This window comes from Stenella coeruleoalba (assembly GCF_951394435.1).
Source record: "Stenella coeruleoalba genome assembly, contig: scaffold_75, whole genome shotgun sequence".
NCBI classification, from domain to species: Eukaryota; Metazoa; Chordata; class Mammalia; order Artiodactyla; family Delphinidae; genus Stenella; species Stenella coeruleoalba.
Window position 1 is genome coordinate 1,553,635 of NW_027646298.1, and position 13,431 is coordinate 1,567,065.

Genomic DNA, 13,431 nt, shown 5'->3' on the forward strand with positions numbered 1-13,431 from the left:
GCGTGTGAGGGCGCGGGTTAGTGTTAGCGTACGGGTTAGGATTAGGGGACGGGTGAGGGTCAGGCTTCGGGGAAGGGTTAGGGTTAGGGTTCGGGCTAGGGTTAGGGTTAGGGGACGGGGACGGTTTAGGGTCCAGGTGAGTGTAAGGCAACGCTTTAGGGGGAGCGTGCGTGTGAGGGCGCCGGTTAGTGTTAGCGTACGGGTTAGGATTAGGGGACGGGTGAGGGTCAGGCTTCGGGGAAGGGTTAGGGTTAGGGTTCGGACTAGGGTTAGGGTTAGGGGACGGGGACGGTTTAGGGTCCAGGTGAGGGTACGGCAACGCTTTAGGGGGAGCGTGCGTGTGAGGGCGCGCGATAGTGTTAGCGTACGGCTTAGGATTAGGGGACGGGTGAGGGTCAGGTTTCGGGGAAGGGTTAGGGTTAGGGTTCGGGCTAGGGTTAGGGTTAGGGGACGGGGACGGTTTAGGGTCCAGGTGAGGGTACGGCAACGCTTTAGGGGGAGCGTGCGTGTCAGGGCGTGGGTTAGTGTTAGGGTATGGGTTAGGATTAGGGGACGGGTGAGTGTCAGGCTTCGGGGAAGGGTTAGGGTTAGGGTTCGGGCTAGGGTTAGGTTTAGGGTACGGGGACGGTTTAGGGTCCAGGTGAGGGTACGGCAACGCTTTAGGGGGAGCGTGCGTTTGAGGGCGTGGGTTAGTGTTAGTGTACGGGTTAGGATTAGGGGACGGGTGAGGGTCAGGCTTCGGGGAAGGGTTAGGGTTTGGGTTCGGGCTAGGGTTAGGGTTAGGGGACGGGGACGGTTTAGGGTCCAGGTGAGGGTACGGCAACGCTTTAGGGGGAGCGTGCATGTGAGGGCGCGGGTTAGTGTTAGGGTATGGGTTAGGATTAGGGGACGGGTGAGGGTCAGGTTTCGGGGAAGGGTTAGGGTTAGGGTTCGGGCTAGGGTTAGGGTTAGGGGACGGGGACGGTTTAGGGTCCAGGTGAGGGTACGGCAACGCTTTAGGGGGAGCGTGCGTGTGAGGGCGCGGGTTAGTGTTAGCATACGGGTTAGGATTAGGGGACGGGTGAGGGTCAGGCTTCGGGGAAGGGTTAGGGTTAGGGTTCGGGCTAGGGTTAGGGTTAGGGGACGGGGACGGTTTAGGGTCCAGGTGAGGGTACGGCAACGCTTTAGGGGGAGCGTGCGTGTGAGGGCGCCGGTTACTGTTAGCGTACGGGTTAGGATTAGGGGACGGGTGAGGGTCAGGCTTCTGGGAAGGGTTAGGGTTAGGGTTCGGGCTAGGGTTAGGGTTAGGGGACGGGGACGGTTTAGGGTCCAGGTGAGGGTACGGCAACGCTTTAGGGGGAGCGTGCGTGTGAGGGCGCGGGTTAGTGTTAGCGTACGGGTTAGGATTAGGGGACGGGTGAGGGTCAGGCTTCGGGGAAGGGTTAGGGTTAGGGTTCGGGCTAGGGTTAGGCTTAGGGGACGGGGACGGTTTAGGGTCCAGGTGAGGGTACGGCAACGCTTTAGGGGGAGCGTGCGTGTGAGGGCGCCGGTTACTGTTAGCGTACGGGTTAGGATTAGGGGACGGGTGAGGCTCAGGCTTCTGGGAAGGGTTAGGGTTAGGGTTCGGGCTAGGGTTAGGGTTAGGGGATGGGGACGGTTTAGGGTCCAGGTGAGGGTACGGCAACGCTTTAGGGGGAGCGTGCGTGTGAGGGCGCGGGTTAGTGTTAGCGTACGGGTTAGGATTAGGGGACGGGTGAGGGTCAGGCTTCGGGGAAGGGTTAGGGTTAGGGTTCGGGCTAGGGTTAGGGTTAGGGGACGGGGACGGTTTAGGGTCCAGGTGAGGGTACGGCAACGCTTTAGGGGGAGCGTGCGTGTGAGGGCGCCGGTTACTGTTAGCGTACGGGTTAGGATTAGGGGACGGGTGAGGGTCAGGCTTCGGGGAAGGGTTAGGGTTAGGGTTCGGGCTAGGGTTAGGGTTAGGGGACGAGGACGGTTTAGGGTCCAGGTGAGGGTACGGCAACGCTTTAGGGGGAGCGTGCGTGTGAGGGCGCGCGATAGTGTTAGCGTACGGCTTAGGATTAGGGGACGGGTGAGGGTCAGGCTTCGGGGAAGGGTAAGGTTTAGGGTTCGGGCTAGGGTTAGGGTTAGGGGACGGGGACGGTTTAGGGTCCAGGTGAGGGTACGGCAACGCTTTAGGGGGAGCGTGCGTGGGAGGGCACGGGTTAGTGTTAGGGTATGGGTTAGGATTAGGGGACGGGTGAGGGTCAGGCTTCGGGGAAGGGTTAGGGATAGGGTTCGGGCTAGGGTTAGGGTTAGGGGACGGGGACGGTTTAGGGTCCAGGTGAGGGTACGGCAACGCTTTAGGGGGAGCGTGCATGTGAGGGCGCGGGTTAGTGTTAGCGTACGGGTTAGGATTAGGGGACGGGTGAGGGTCAGGCTTCGGGGAAGGGTTAGGGTTAGGGTTCGGGCTAGGGTTAGGGTTACGGGACAGGGACGGTTTAGGGTCCAGGTGAGGGTACGGCAACGCTTTAGGGGGAGCGTGTGTGTGAGGGCATGGTTTAGTGTTAGCGTACGGGTTCGGAGTAGGGGACGGTTTAGTGTCAGGCTTCGGGGAAGGGTTAGGTTTAGAGTTCGGGCTAGGGTTAGGGTTAGGGGACGGGGACGGTTTAGGGTCCAGGTGAGGGTACGGCAACGCTTTAGGGGGAGCATGCGTGTGAGGGCGCGGGTTAGTGTTAGCGTACGGGTTAGGATTAGGGGACGGGTGAGGGTCAGGCTTCGGGGAAGGGTTAGGGTTAGGGTTCGGGCTAGGGTTAGGGTTAGGGGACGGGGACGGTTTAGGGTCCAGGTGAGGGTACGGCAACGCTTTAGGGGGAGCGTGCATGTGAGGGCGCGGGTTAGTGTTAGGGTATGGGTTAGGATTAGGGGACGGGTGAGGGTCAGGCTTCGGGGAAGTGTTAGGGTTAGGGTTCGGGCTAGGGTTAGGGTTAGGGGACGGGGACGGTTTAGGGTCCAGGTGAGGGTACGGCAACGCTTTAGGGGGAGCGTGCGTGTGAGGGCGCGGGTTAGTGTTAGCGTACGGGTTAGGATTAGGGGACGGGTGAGGGTCAGGCTTCGGGGAAGGGTTAGGGTTAGGGTTCGGGCTAGGGTTAGGGTTAGGGGACGGGGACGGTTTAGGGTCCAGGTGAGGGTACGGCAACGCTTTAGGGGGAGCGTGCGTGTGAGGGCGCGGGTTAGTGTTAGCGTACGGGTTAGGATTAGGGGACGGGTGAGGGTCAGGCTTCGGGGAAGGGTTAGGGTTAGGGTTCGGGCTAGGGTTAGGGTTAGGGGACGGGGACGGTTTAGGGTCCAGGTGAGGGTACGGCAACGCTTTAGGGGGAGCGTGCGTGTGAGGGCGCGGGTTAGAGTTAGCGTACGGGTTAGGATTAGGGGACGGGTGAGGGTCAGGCTTCGGGGAAGGGTTAGGGTTAGGGTTCGGGCTAGGGTTAGGGTTAGGGGACGGGGACGGTTTAGGGTCCAGGTGAGGGTACGGCAACGCTTTAGGAGGAGTGTGCGTGTGAGGGCGCGGGTTAGTGTTAGCGTACGGGTTAGGATTAGGGGACGGGTGAGGGTCAGGCTTCGGGGAAGGGTTAGGGTTAGGGTTCGGGCTAGGGTTAGGGTTAGGGGACGGGGACGGTTTAGGGTCCAGGTGAGGGTACGGCAACGCTTTAGGGGGAGCGTGCGTGTGAGGGCGCGGGTTAGTGTTAGCGTACGGGTTAGGATTAGGGGACGGGTGAGGGTCAGGCTTCGGGGAAGGGTTAGGGTTAGGGTTCGGGCTAGGGTTAGGGTTAGGGGACGGGGACGGTTTAGGGTCCAGTTGAGGGTACGGCAACGCTTTAGGGGGAGCGTGCGTGTGAGGGCGCGGGTTAGTGTTAGCGTACGGGTTAGGATTAGGGGACGGGTGAGGGTCAGGCTTCGGGGAAGGGTTAGGGTTAGGGTTCGGGCTAGGGTTAGGGTTAGGGGACGGGGACGGTTTAGGGTCCAGGTGAGGGTACGGCAACGCTTTAGGGGGAGCGTGCGTGTGAGGGCGCGGGTTAGTGTTAGTGTACGGGTTAGGATTAGGGGACGGGTGAGGGTCAGGCTTCGGGGAAGGGTTAGGGTTAGGGTTCGGGCTAGGGTTAGGGTTAGGGGACGGGGACGGTTTAGGTTCCAGGTGAGGGTACGGCAACGCTTTAGGGGGAGCGTGCGTGTGAGGGCGCGGGTTAGTGTTATGGTATGGGTTAGGATTAGGGGACGGGTGAGGGTCAGGCTTCGGGGAAGGGTTAGGGTTAGGGTTCGGGCTAGGGTTAGGGTTAGGGGACGGGGACGGTTTAGGGTCCACGTAAGGGTACGGCAACGCTTTAGGGGGAGCGTGCGTGTGAGGGCGCGGGTTAGTGTTAGCGTACGGGTTAGGATTAGGGGACGGGTGAGGGTCAGGCTTCGGGGAAGGGTTAGGGTTAGGGTTTGGCTAGGGTTAGGGTTAGGGGACGGGGACGGTTTAGGGTCCAGGTGAGGGTACGGCAACGCTATAGGGGGAGCGTGCGTGTGAGGGCGCCGGTTAGTGTTAGCGTACGGGTTAGGATTAGGGGACGGGTGAGGGTCAGGCTTCGGGGAAGGGTTAGGGTTAGGGTTCGGGCTAGGGTTAGGGTTAGGGGACGGGGACGGTTTAGGGTCCAGGTGAGGGTACGGCAACGCTTTAGGGGGAGCGTGCGTGTGAGGGCGCGCGATAGTGTTAGCGTACGGCTTAGGATTAGGGGACGGGTGAGGGTCAGGCTTCGGGGAAGGGTAAGGGTTAGGGTTCGGGCTAGGGTTAGGGTTAGGGGACGGGGACAGTTTAGGGTCCAGGTGAGGGTACGGCAACGCTTTAGGGGGAGCGTGCGTGGGAGGGCGCGGGTTAGTGTTAGGGTATGGGTTAGGATTAGGGGACGGGTGAGGGTCAGGCTTCGGGGAAGGGTTAGGGTTAGGGTTCGGGCTAGAATTAGGGTTAGGGGACGGGGACAGTTTAGGGTCCAGGTGAGGGTACGGCAACGCTTTAGGGGGAGCGTGCGTGGGAGGGCGCGGGTTAGTGTTAGGGTATGGGTTAGGATTAGGGGACGGGTGAGGGTCAGGCTTCGGGGAAGGGTTAGCGTTAGGGTTCGGGCTAGAATTAGGGTTAGGGGACGGGGACGGTTTAGGGTCCAGGTGAGGGTACGGCAACGCTTTAGGGGGAGCGTGCGTGTGAGGGCGCGGGTTAGTGTTAGCGTACGGGTTAGGATTAGGGGACGGGTGAGGGTCAGGCTTCGGGGAAGGGTTAGGGTTAGGGTTCGGGCTAGAATTAGGGTTAGGGGACGGGGACGGTTTAGGGTCCAGGTGAGGGTACGGCAACGCTTTAGGGGGAGCGTGCGTGTGAGGGCGCGGGTTAGTGTAGGCGTACGGGTTAGGATTAGGGGACGGGTGAGGGTCATGCTTCGGGGAAGGGTTAGGGTTAGGGTTCGGGCTAGGGTTAGGGTTAGGGGACGGGGACGGTTTAGGGTCCAGGTGAGGGTACGGCAAAGCTTTAGGGGGAGCGTGCGTGTGAGGGCATGGGTTAGTGTTAGCGTACGGGTTAGGATTAGGGGACGGGTGAGGGTCAGGCTTCGGGGAAGGGTTAGGGTTAGGGTTCGGGCTAGAATTAGGGTTAGGGGACGGGGACGGTTTAGGGTCCAGGTGAGGGTACGGGAACGCTTTAGGGGGAGCGTGCGTGTGAGGGCGCGGGTTAGTGTAGGCGTACGGGTTAGGATTAGGGGACGGGTGAGGGTCAGGCTTCGGGGAAGGGTTAGGGTTAGTGTTCGGGCTAGGGTTAGGGTTAGGGGACGGGGACGGTTTAGGGTCCAGGTGAGGGTACGGCAACGCTTTAGCGGGAGCGTGCGTGTGAGGGCGCGGGTTAGTGTTAGCGTACGGGTTAGGATTAGGGGACGGGTGAGGGTCAGGCTTCGGGGAAGGGTTAGGGTTAGGGTTCGGGCTAGGGTTAGGGTTAGGGGAAGGGGACGGTTTAGGGTCCAGGTGAGGGTACGGCAACGCTTTAGGGGGAGCGTGCGTGTGAGGGCGCCGGTTACTGTTAGCGTACGGGTTAGGATTAGGGGACGGGTGAGGGTCAGGCTTCGGGGAAGGGTTAGGTTTAGAGTTCGGGCTAGGGTTAGGGTTAGGGGACGGGGACGGTTTAGGGTCCAGGTGAGGGTACGGCAACGCTTTAGGGGGAGCATGCGTGTGAGGGCGCGGGTTAGTGTTAGCGTACGGGTTAGGATTAGGGGACGGGTGAGGGTCAGGCTTCGGGGAAGGGTTAGGGTTAGGGTTCGGGCTAGGGTTAGGGTTAGGGGACGGGGACGGTTTAGGGTCCAGGTGAGGGTACGGCAACGCTTTAGGGGGAGCGTGCATGTGAGGGCGCGGGTTAGTGTTAGGGTATGGGTTAGGATTAGGGGACGGGTGAGGGTCAGGCTTCGGGGAAGGGTTAGGGTTAGGGTTCGGGCTAGGGTTAGGGTTAGGGGACGGGGACGGTTTAGGGTCCAGGTGAGGGTACGGCAACGCTTTAGGGGGAGCGTGCGTGTGAGGGCGCGGGTTAGTGTTAGCGTACGGGTTAGGATTAGGGGACGGGTGAGGGTCAGGCTTCGGGGAAGTGTTAGGGTTAGGGTTCGGGCTAGGGTTAGGGTTAGGGGACGGGGACGGTTTAGGGTCCAGGTGAGGGTACGGCAACGCTTTAGGGGGAGCGTGCGTGTGAGGGCGCGGGTTAGTGTTAGCGTACGGGTTAGGATTAGGGGACGGGTGAGGGTCAGGCTTCGGGGAAGGGTTAGGGTTAGGGTTCGGGCTAGGGTTAGGGTTAGGGGACGGGGACGGTTTAGGGTCCAGGTGAGGGTACGGCAACGCTTTAGGGGGAGCGTGCGTGTGAGGGCGCGGGTTAGTGTTAGCGTACGGGTTAGGATTAGGGGACGGGTGAGGGTCAGGCTTCGGGGAAGGGTTAGGGTTAGTGTTCGGGCTAGGGTTAGGGTTAGGGGACGGGGACGGTTTAGGGTCCAGGTGAGGGTACGGCAACGCTTTAGCGGGAGCGTGCGTGTGAGGGCGCGGGTTAGTGTTAGCGTACGGGTTAGGATTAGGGGACGGGTGAGGGTCAGGCTTCGGGGAAGGGTTAGGTTTAGGGTTCGGGCTAGGGTTAGGGTTAGGGGACGGGGACGGTTTAGGGTCCAGGTGAGGGTACGGCAACGCTTTAGGGGGAGCGTGCATGTGAGGGCGCGGGTTAGTGTTAGGGTATGGGTTAGGATTAGGGGACGGGTGAGGGTCAGGCTTCGGGGAAGTGTTAGGGTTAGGGTTCGGGCTAGGGTTAGGGTTAGGGGACGGGGACGGTTTAGGGTCCAGGTGAGGGTACGGCAACGCTTTAGGGGGAGCGTGCGTGTGAGGGCGCGGGTTAGTGTTAGCGTACGGGTTAGGATTAGGGGACGGGTGAGGGTCAGGCTTCGGGGAAGGGTTAGGGTTAGGGTTCGGGCTAGGGTTAGGGTTAGGGGACGGGGACGGTTTAGGGTCCAGGTGAGGGTACGGCAACGCTTTAGGGGGAGCGTGCGTGTGAGGGCGCGGGTTAGTGTTAGCGTACGGGTTAGGATTAGGGGACGGGTGAGGGTCAGGCTTCGGGGAAGGGTTAGGGTTAGGGTTCGGGCTAGAATTAGGGTTAGGGGACGGGGACGGTTTAGGGTCCAGGTGAGGGTACGGCAACGCTTTAGGGGGAGCGTGCGTGTGAGGGCGCGGGTTAGTGTAGGCGTACGGGTTAGGATTAGGGGACGGGTGAGGGTCATGCTTCGGGGAAGGGTTAGGGTTAGGGTTCGGGCTAGGGTTAGGGTTAGGGGACGGGGACGGTTTAGGGTCCAGGTGAGGGTACGGCAAAGCTTTAGGGGGAGCGTGCGTGTGAGGGCACGGGTTAGTGTTAGCGTACGGGTTAGGATTAGGGGACGGGTGAGGGTCAGGCTTCGGGGAAGGGTTAGGGTTAGGGTTCGGGCTAGAATTAGGGTTAGGGGACGGGGACGGTTTAGGGTCCAGGTGAGGGTACGGCAACGCTTTAGGGGGAGCGTGCGTGTGAGGGCGCGGGTTAGTGTAGGCGTACGGGTTAGGATTAGGGGACGGGTGAGGGTCAGGCTTCGGGGAAGGGTTAGGGTTAGTGTTCGGGCTAGGGTTAGGGTTAGGGGACGGGGACGGTTTAGGGTCCAGGTGAGGGTACGGCAACGCTTTAGCGGGAGCGTGCGTGTGAGGGCGCGGGTTAGTGTTAGCGTACGGGTTAGGATTAGGGGACGGGTGAGGGTCAGGCTTCGGGGAAGGGTTAGGGTTAGGGTTCGGGCTAGGGTTAGGGTTAGGGGACGGGGACGGTTTAGGGTCCAGGTGAGGGTACGGCAACGCTTTAGGGGGAGCGTGCGTGTGAGGGCGCCGGTTACTGTTAGCGTACGGGTTAGGATTAGGGGACGGGTGAGGGTCAGGCTTCGGGGAAGGGTTAGGTTTAGAGTTCGGGCTAGGGTTAGGGTTAGGGGACGGGGACGGTTTAGGGTCCAGGTGAGGGTACGGCAACGCTTTAGGGGGAGCATGCGTGTGAGGGCGCGGGTTAGTGTTAGCGTACGGGTTAGGATTAGGGGACGGGTGAGGGTCAGGCTTCGGGGAAGGGTTAGGGTTAGGGTTCGGGCTAGGGTTAGGGTTAGGGGACGGGGACGGTTTAGGGTCCAGGTGAGGGTACGGCAACGCTTTAGGGGGAGCGTGCATGTGAGGGCGCGGGTTAGTGTTAGGGTATGGGTTAGGATTAGGGGACGGGTGAGGGTCAGGCTTCGGGGAAGGGTTAGGGTTAGGGTTCGGGCTAGGGTTAGGGTTAGGGGACGGGGACGGTTTAGGGTCCAGGTGAGGGTACGGCAACGCTTTAGGGGGAGCGTGCGTGTGAGGGCGCGGGTTAGTGTTAGCGTACGGGTTAGGATTAGGGGACGGGTGAGGGTCAGGCTTCGGGGAAGTGTTAGGGTTAGGGTTCGGGCTAGGGTTAGGGTTAGGGGACGGGGACGGTTTAGGGTCCAGGTGAGGGTACGGCAACGCTTTAGGGGGAGCGTGCGTGTGAGGGCGCGGGTTAGTGTTAGCGTACGGGTTAGGATTAGGGGACGGGTGAGGGTCAGGCTTCGGGGAAGGGTTAGGGTTAGGGTTCGGGCTAGGGTTAGGGTTAGGGGACGGGGACGGTTTAGGGTCCAGGTGAGGGTACGGCAACGCTTTAGGGGGAGCGTGCGTGTGAGGGCGCGGGTTAGTGTTAGCGTACGGGTTAGGATTAGGGGACGGGTGAGGGTCAGGCTTCGGGGAAGGGTTAGGGTTAGGGTTCGGGCTAGGGTTAGGGTTAGGGGACGGGGACGGTTTAGGGTCCAGGTGAGGGTACGGCAACGCTTTAGGGGGAGCGTGCGTGTGAGGGCGCGGGTTAGAGTTAGCGTACGGGTTAGGATTAGGGGACGGGTGAGGGTCAGGCTTCGGGGAAGGGTTAGGGTTAGGGTTCGGGCTAGGGTTAGGGTTAGGGGACGGGGACGGTTTAGGGTCCAGGTGAGGGTACGGCAACGCTTTAGGGGGAGCGTGCGTGTGAGGGCGCGGGTTAGTGTTAGCGTACGGGTTAGGATTAGGGGACGGGTGAGGGTCAGGCTTCGGGGAAGGGTTAGGGTTAGGGTTCGGGCTAGGGTTAGGGTTAGGGGACGGGGACGGTTTAGGGTCCAGGTGAGGTTACGGCAACGCTTTAGGGGGAGCGTGCGTGTGAGGGCACGGGTTAGTGTTAGCGTACGGGTTAGGATTAGGGGACGGGTGAGGGTCAGGCTTCGGGGAAGGGTTAGGGTTAGGGTTCGGGCTAGGGTTAGGGTTAGGGGACGGGGACGGTTTAGGGTCCAGTTGAGGGTACGGCAACGCTTTAGGGGGAGCGTGCGTGTGAGGGCGCGGGTTAGTGTTAGCGTACGGGTTAGGATTAGGGGACGGATGAGGGTCAGGCTTCGGGGAAGGGTTAGGGTTAGGGTTCGGGCTAGGGTTAGGGTTAGGGGACGGGGACGGTTTAGGGTCCAGGTGAGGGTACGGCAACGCTTTAGGGGGAGCGTGCGTGTGAGGGCGAAGGTTAGTGTTAGTGTACGGGTTAGTATTAGGGGACGGGTGAGGGTCAGGCTTCTTGGAAGTGTTAGGGTTAGGGTTCGGGCTAGGGTTAGGGTTAGGGGACGGGGACGGTTTAGGTTCCAGGTGAGGGTACGGCAACGCTTTAGGGGGAGCGTGCGTGTGAGGGCGCGGGTTAGTGTTAGGGTATGGGTTAGGATTAGGGGACGGGTGAGGGTCAGGCTTCGGGGAAGGGTTAGGGTTAGGGTTCGGGCTAGGGTTAGGGTTAGGGGACGGGGACGGTTTAGGGTCCAGGTAAGGGTACGGCAACGCTTTAGGGGGAGCGTGCGTGTGAGGGCGCGGGTTAGTGTTAGCGTACGGGTTAGGATTAGGGGACGGGTGAGGGTCAGGCTTCGGGGAAGGGTTAGGGTTAGGGTTCGGGCTAGGGATAGGGTTAGGGGACGGGGACGGTTTAGGGTCCAGGTGAGGGTACGGCAACGCTTTAGGGGGAGCGTGCGTGTGAGGGCGCCGGTTAGTGTTAGCGTACGGGTTAGGATTAGGGGACGGGTGAGGGTCAGGCTTCGGGGAAGGGTTAGGGTTAGGGTTCGGGCTAGGGTTAGGGTTAGGGGACGGGGACGGTTTAGGGTCCAGGTGAGGGTACGGCAACGCTTTAGGGGGAGCGTGCGTGTGAGGGCGCGCGATAGTGTTAGCGTACGGCTTAGGATTAGGGGACGGGTGAGGGTCAGGCTTCGGGGAAGGGTAAGGGTTAGGGTTCGGGCTAGGGTTAGGGTTAGGGGACGGGGACAGTTTAGGGTCCAGGTGAGGGTACGGCAACGCTTTAGGGGGAGCGTGCGTGGGAGGGCGCGGGTTAGTGTTAGGGTATGGGTTAGGATTAGGGGACGGGTGAGGGTCAGGCTTCGGGGAAGGGTTAGGGTTAGGGTTCGGGCTAGGGTTAGGGTTAGGGGACGGGGACGGTTTAGGGTCCAGGTGAGGGTACGGCAACGCTTTAGGGGGAGCGTGCGTGTGAGGGCGCGGGTTAGTGTTAGCGTACGGGTTAGGATTAGGGGACGGGTGAGGGTCAGGCTTCGGGGAAGGGTTAGGGTTAGGGTTCGGGCTAGAATTAGGGTTAGGGGACGGGGACGGTTTAGGGTCCAGGTGAGGGTACGGCAACGCTTTAGGGGGAGCGTGCGTGTGAGGGCGCGGGTTAGTGTAGGCGTACGGGTTAGGATTAGGGGACGGGTGAGGGTCATGCTTCGGGGAAGGGTTAGGGTTAGGGTTCGGGCTAGGGTTAGGGTTAGGGGACGGGGACGGTTTAGGGTCCAGGTGAGGGTACGGCAAAGCTTTAGGGGGAGCGTGCGTGTGAGGGCACGGGTTAGTGTTAGCGTACGGGTTAGGATTAGGGGACGGGTGAGGGTCAGGCTTCGGGGAAGGGTTAGGGTTAGGGTTCGGGCTAGAATTAGGGTTAGGGGACGGGGACGGTTTAGGGTCCAGGTGAGGGTACGGCAACGCTTTAGGGGGAGCGTGCGTGTGAGGGCGCGGGTTAGTGTAGGCGTACGGGTTAGGATTATGGGACGGGTGAGGGTCAGGCTTCGGGGAAGGGTTAGGGTTAGTGTTCGGGCTAGGGTTAGGGTTAGGGGACGGGGACGGTTTAGGGTCCAGGTGAGGGTACGGCAACGCTTTAGCGGGAGCGTGCGTGTGAGGGCGCGGGTTAGTGTTAGCGTACGGGTTAGGATTAGGGGACGGGTGAGGGTCAGGCTTCGGGGAAGGGTTAGGTTTAGGGTTCGGGCTAGGGTTAGGGTTAGGGGACGGGGACGGTTTAGGGTCCAGGTGAGGGTACGGCAACGCTTTAGGGGGAGCGTGCATGTGAGGGCGCGGGTTAGTGTTAGGGTATGGGTTAGGATTAGGGGACGGGTGAGGGTCAGGCTTCGGGGAAGTGTTAGGGTTAGGGTTCGGGCTAGGGTTAGGGTTAGGGGACGGGGACGGTTTAGGGTCCAGGTGAGGGTACGGCAACGCTTTAGGGGGAGCGTGCGTGTGAGGGCGCGGGTTAGTGTTAGCGTACGGGTTAGGATTAGGGGACGGGTGAGGGTCAGGCTTCGGGGAAGGGTTAGGGTTAGGGTTCGGGCTAGGGTTAGGGTTAGGGGACGGGGACGGTTTAGGGTCCAGGTGAGGGTACGGCAACGCTTTAGGGGGAGCGTGCGTGTGAGGGCGCGGGTTAGTGTTAGCGTACGGGTTAGGATTAGGGGACGGGTGAGGGTCAGGCTTCGGGGAAGGGTTAGGGTTAGGGTTCGGGCTAGAATTAGGGTTAGGGGACGGGGACGGTTTAGGGTCCAGGTGAGGGTACGGCAACGCTTTAGGGGGAGCGTGCGTGTGAGGGCGCGGGTTAGTGTAGGCGTACGGGTTAGGATTAGGGGACGGGTGAGGGTCATGCTTCGGGGAAGGGTTAGGGTTAGGGTTCGGGCTAGGGTTAGGGTTAGGGGACGGGGACGGTTTAGGGTCCAGGTGAGGGTACGGCAAAGCTTTAGGGGGAGCGTGCGTGTGAGGGCACGGGTTAGTGTTAGCGTACGGGTTAGGATTAGGGGACGGGTGAGGGTCAGGCTTCGGGGAAGGGTTAGGGTTAGGGTTCGGGCTAGAATTAGGGTTAGGGGACGGGGACGGTTTAGGGTCCAGGTGAGGGTACGGCAACGCTTTAGGGGGAGCGTGCGTGTGAGGGCGCGGGTTAGTGTAGGCGTACGGGTTAGGATTAGGGGACGGGTGAGGGTCAGGCTTCGGGGAAGGGTTAGGGTTAGTGTTCGGGCTAGGGTTAGGGTTAGGGGACGGGGACGGTTTAGGGTCCAGGTGAGGGTACGGCAACGCTTTAGCGGGAGCGTGCGTGTGAGGGCGCGGGTTAGTGTTAGCGTACGGGTTAGGATTAGGGGACGGGTGAGGGTCAGGCTTCGGGGAAGGGTTAGGTTTAGGGTTCGGGCTAGGGTTAGGGTTAGGGGACGGGGACAGTTTAGGGTCCAGGTGAGGGTACGGCAACGCTTTAGGGGGAGCGTGCATGTGAGGGCGCGGGTTAGTGTTAGGGTATGGGTTAGGATTAGGGGACGGGTGAGGGTCAGGCTTCGGGGAAGTGTTAGGGTTAGGGTTCGGGCTAGGGTTAGGGTTAGGGGACGGGGACGGTTTAGGGTCCAGGTGAGGGTACGGCAACGCTTTAGGGGGAGCGTGCGTGTGAGGGCGCGGGTTAGTGTTAGCGTACGGGTTAGGATTAGGGGACGGGTGAGGGTCAGGCTTCGGGGAAGGGTTAGGGTTAGGGTTCGGGCTAGGGTTAGGGTTAGGGGACGGGGACGGTTTAGGGTCCAGGTGAGGGTACGGCAACGCTTTAGG